Here is a 6,000-nt window from a genome sequence, read left to right as displayed (position 1 = left end):
TCCTGCAGCAACTTCCCTTAGTGCAAACATCCTGCGTGTGAACAAAAAGATAACAATTTCTGCAGTACTTTGGCTGCCCAGGGTACATTATGAACCCCCGCTGTCCTGCCACAGAGAAACTTGCAGGTGGGTGCATAAAACCTCCTAAGTAATTAGGGTCATGCTTCAACTTCACCCGGAACTTATATTTTCAGTTGAAAATACCCATGCAGTTTACTTGGGGTGCTCTATCTCTCACATACTGACAGTGATTAAGGAGAAAATGTACAAGCACCTCAATCTTGGTGTAGGGATTGTAGACATGCACCGTGATAACTATTTCGTTCAAACCGAACAAAGACGTACATTTTATGCCTTGCATCATGGGGTCATCTTTGTTACTGCGCAGCCATTCATAGACGTTTATGCAAATGTCTTCATTTATGAATGTACCGTCGTACACACCTGTTTTCCAGAAGTCCTGAACAACAAAAATCAGATTTCTCTGCACCACAGCTTGACCTTCGATGATCTTTTCTATCACAAAGTGGAGATTGTTCTTCTGATGGTCCTTGGGATCCACTTCCATCCGGATGGTATTCTTCAACCCATCCATTCTTCAATAGGACACTGTCAGTAAAAACCACAGAAAATAAGACAGCAGCTCCTGCAAAGGAAACTGCTGGATCACTCCAGGACTCACACCATGACTACTACACTTGGTAGTAGCTAAAAGGCAGAGAAGCGATAACCCGAAAGTGGCGCGTGTTGGCAGAGCCTGGCCAATACTGCTGTTCACCCCTTGCAGCGATTCAGCCTACTCCTAGGCACCTCCATGGGGCCCTGCTGGCTCGCACACTCACACAAGCAGCCAGGCGGGAGGTGAAAAAAGGCCAGAGAGGAAGCTAGACATGCTTTGCTTCTTTTGCGTGCACCACAATGCTGTGCAGAAAGCGGAGGAATCGACATAAACGCTAGCAGCAGCAAGTGCATGCCCAAAGCCACCCCTTCTCCCTTCACGCCTTCGATCACCTGCAATACAGTGCCTGCTGACCAGCACTGCCTGGGCCCAGGCTTGTCTGTCTGAGGTCCCATTATGATGTCATAAAGCTTGCTCTTACTTCTTAGGGCCCCACTATTACACACGCAAAGTTCCAATCAGAACCTTATATTAGACGTTGCTGCTCAGTCAGTCACTCAGTGTTGCCTTGGAGGGCAACACAGCAACATGTGCCCGTGTTGCCTGCACAGCTAGCTGCCTCCAGGAGGCCACAAGAGGGAGACAGGGGACTGCTAAATGGCAAATAGGCATCCTCCTCAAACTTTACTGACACCTTCTTGTCCTCCTTCTTCCTCCTCCTCCTCCTGCAACCTCCATCCTTGCACAGTTTGTTAGACTTCCTTCCAGGTAACATAGTAACAAATCCAAATTGGTGGTGTCTTTGTAGGCGAGGGAGGGTTTGTTGCAATTTCAAATCTTACTTCTTTCAAATGTAGGGAGGAGAGCTCATTCCATCACATCCATCTAGTGCACAAAGGTCCATTGTGGCGGCTGCAATGGCTGCTTGCTGTTTCCCCTACTCCTTTATTCCACTATTTGACTGTGGTGCTGCATCAATCAGTGGCTGTGGGCTGACAGACAGACTGGCTGGCTGGCTGGCTGGCTCAGGTGCAGCTCTTGAACTTACCTAGGAGGAGGGACAGAGGAAAAGGAAGGTGAATGAGCTGTCCCAAATTGAAGTGCAGGAAACACAGAAACACAGACACAACACAGCCAACACAAGAGGTGTCAATCTACTCATCAAGTCATTTAATAATTAGGTCATTATCACACATTACACAACATGCATTGTATAAAGGCATTACCCAACAGGTTTTCAAATAATGGGATTAAAGGAGAGATCCAATCAGCAAGAAAAAAACAATGGCAAAAGTAAAAAGCACTTTTCACATCTGATTTTAGTCACTGCATAAGGAAAGGGTGCACCGGTCCTGGAGATACTCCAATACCACTTGCCTAACCGGTAGAATATTATGCAGCGACATCCACACAATATCACGCTACTGTTTCACATACCACTCACCTTTAATTTACTCCATACACCGTGCACTTCATTAGACCTCAAACCTACAATTTCACATGGCATTTCATTCATACGTATTCTCTTCATCACCGCATTCTTATTATTTAAACTCACTCATTGGCACGGCAATCAAATAATTTTTCCTCACAAAAACCTCAATCCTCATATACCACACTGGACACTTAAAAGCCACAGGCACACTTGCATCTCTCTTCACCCAATTCAAACCATACAACATCGATCCAGCCAAGTATCTAATCATGAAACCAGTCGTACTATTTTTCTGCACTAACTGAGACACCACTTTAATATAATTCAAACCTAAAAATATCTCAACATTCCTAAAATCCAAACCAGCATTCACACACATCTTATACACATACTCTCTCTTAAATTTTTCCATTCTACCCCCCCCCCCCCCCCCCCCCAAAAAAGGTAAAAATCATCTTTTCAGTCTTCTTAATTTTGCGGGTAGCAAAAGGGAAAACAACTGCACAAAAAAGTAAAATTGGCAACACAACAGCTTTAATTATCAGAATTTTTCCAGTCAGCGTTAAACTTCTGTCTCCAAAAATTCAGCTTTCGTTCTATTCTCATACCACATTCATCCCAACATTCATTCCCTCTCAAATCCTCATTAGATTTCACACCCAATATTTTAATAGCACCCATCTCACAATTAACTCCATCCATCCTCACACTCCTGTCACCAAAACACTTCAAGCTACATTTGCCCCAATTCACTTTAAACGCAGACGCACTACAAAACAAACTCAACAACAATCTCGCTCTATTTATATCAGCCTCTCTTTCACTAACAATCACCACATCATCCATATAACTCAATACTTTTACAAACTTACCGTTACTCCCAGGAATTAATAACCCCCTCATAAATTTTTCCTTTCTAATCATACACAACAATACTTCAATCACACTAATGAACAGGACAGGGGACATAGAACAACCCTGCCTGACACCTGACCTTATCCCCACTTTTCCACTCAGAAATCCATTTACTTGAAACTCACTCGTTACACTCCTATACAAACCTTTCACTGCATACACAAAATTTCTCGGAAAACCCATTTTGCACAACACACTAAACATAAACACATGCGACATCCTATCAAACGCCTTTTCAAAGTCCACAGATAGCACCAAACATTTCTGCTTTCTATCCATACAGTCCCCAATCATATCCCTTAGTAACAATAAATTATCAGTCATATTTCTACCAGGCACTGCACACACTTGATCTTCATTCACCACTTCACCAACAACCTCACGTATCCTATTGGCCAATACTTTACTAAAACACTTATAGTCAGAATCCAACAAAGTAATTGGCCTCCAATTTGCCAAATTTTTCTTCTCACCTTTTTTATATACCAGCACAACCACACCTTCTTTCATAGATTCGCTCAGCACACCATGCTTCCACATATACTGACATACCTCAAGCAAATCCCCACCCATTATATCCCACATCCTCACATATAATTCAATCGGGATCCCATCCTTCCCAGGTGTTTTATTTTTACTTGCACTCATCACCACATTTTTCACTTCATCCATCGTAATCTCACCACACACAGACTCCCAATCTTCCTCTCCAAGTTTATTTTCCAAACCATTCAAGACCTCATTAATCAAATCCTTATCATACCACTTCTCTCCATACAACTGGGTATAAAAACCTTCAACTTCACTCATCACATCCTTTCCAGAAACACACAAGCCCCTATCATTCAATAATTCATCCATATCATCCTTTTTACCAACAAAAAAGAAAGAGAGATGCCTCCAGCTCACCTTATGGACGGACCTGTATTGAATGGTCCTCTGCGCACGGGTCCTCGTGACGGCACACGAATAACTGACTGTTTGTAGAAGAAGAGGGGGGTGGATCCAGCGCTGTGGTTGTTAAAAAGAAACTATTTCTAAGTTTTAATTGTGTCCATTAAAATTAGGATCGGTAGCAAAGTTGTGATGATGTCCTAGAATGCTGGGAGTGTAAATGAAGGTAAATAGCCTACGCGTTTCGAACGCTGCCTGCGTTCTTATTCATGGCTTGATCCACCCCCCCTCTTCTTCTACAAACATCCTTTTTACCACATATTTTTTTTTTAAAAAAGAATCGTGTACATTTTTCATCTTTGTCTAAGTTCTCAACTTTTGATCTATATATAATTTTTTTCCCTTTTTCCTCTAATAAACGTCTACTTTCACTCCTTGCGTCCCTCATCAAATATCTCACATCCACACCAAGCTCGCTAAGTTTTCTCAACCATTCTATTCTAACATTCAGCTCATTATATTTGTTTCTTAACATAGCTGCTTTTTTATACCGTGAGCAACAGGAGTGGTGAACGAGCAGAGTCAAACCAGGAGTGTACGAGGTACCAAACGCAGAGCAGGAGAGTAGTGAACAAGCAGAGTCAAACCAGGAGTGTACGAGGTACCAAACGCAGAGCAGGAGAGTAGTCAGTAAGCCAGGCTCAATATGAAGCAGGGACAAATATTTCAAGAAGCTGCAGCAGGGCCAGGAAACCAAACGAGAAGAATCACAAGCAAGGAGGAACAGGAAAGGCAGGTATAAATAGACAGAGGGCGGGAGCTAGCTCCATCTGGCCAGGCTGCGATAGGCTCTCCCACTCCTAAGCCTGCCATCCTGAGTGGTGGAAGATGGAGTCAGTCTCACAGACATAGAAGCAGGTGCAGACTGATTACCTATGGGCGTTGACACAGAAGCTGTGCCTGGCAGATCCTTTACAGTACCCCCCCTTTTATGAGGGGCCACCGGACCCTTTCTAGGTGGACCTGGTTTATTGGGGAAACGAAGGTGGAACCTCCTGACCAATACCCCAGCGTGAACATCCCGGGCGGGTACCCAAGTCCTTTCCTCAGGCCCGTATCCTCTCCAATGGACCAGGTACTGGAGGGAGCCTTGGACCATCTTGCTGTCCACAATCTTGGCCACCTCGAATTCTACCCCCTCAGGGGTGAGAATGGGGACAGGAGGTTTCCTCGAGGGAGCCAAGGACGGGGAGCAGCGTTTAAGGAGGGAGGAATGAAACACGTCGTGTACTCGAAAAGAGGGGGGGCAACTCCAGTCGGAAGGAGACAGGATTGAGGACTTCAATGACCTTGTACGGCCCTATAAACCGGGGAGCAAACTTCTTGGACGGGACTTTAAGGAGCAAGTTCTTTGACGATAGCCACACCAGATCCCCGACCATAAACAAGGGGTTAGCAGAACGTCTTCTATCTGCCTGAGTCCTTTGTATGCTCTGGGACGCCTCTAGGTTCTTCTGAACCTGGGCCCAGACTGTGCACAGTTCCCGATGAACGACCTCTACCTCGGGATTGTTGGAACTACCAGGTGAAACGGAGGAAAACCGTGGATTAAACCCAAAATTACAGAAAAAGGGGGAGACCCCTGACGAGTTACTGACCCGGTTATTAAGGGAAAATTCGGCGAGGGGAATGAATGAGACCCAATCATATTGACAGTCAGAGATAAAACACCTTAAATATTGTTCTAGAGACTGATTAGTCCTCTCAGTTTGGCCATTAGTTTCAGGATGGAAGGCAGAGGAGGACAGATCAATCTCCAACTTTTTACAGAAGGCTCTCCAAAACAAAAACAAATTGTACCCCTCTGTCAGAAACAATATTGACAGGGACCCCATGGAGACGCAGGATGTGTTTGACAAACAAGGTAGCTAACGTCTTAGCATTGGGTAGTTTCTTGAGGGGCATAAAGTGGCACATCTTACTGAAGCGGTCTACTACAACCCACACCACCGACTTGCCTTGAGATGGAGGCAAATCGGTGATCAAATCCATTGAGATATGGGTCCAAGGTCTCTGGGGAATGGGCAAAGAACGTAGTAAGCCCGCTGGTCGGGACCTGGAAGTCTTGGACCTAGCA

Source organism: Rhinoderma darwinii, chromosome 5 (genome assembly GCF_050947455.1).
Source record: "Rhinoderma darwinii isolate aRhiDar2 chromosome 5, aRhiDar2.hap1, whole genome shotgun sequence".
In the NCBI taxonomy this organism is placed as follows: Eukaryota; Metazoa; Chordata; class Amphibia; order Anura; family Rhinodermatidae; genus Rhinoderma; species Rhinoderma darwinii.
The sequence above is the reverse complement of the archived record's forward strand: the minus strand, read 5'-3'. Positions refer to the sequence as shown.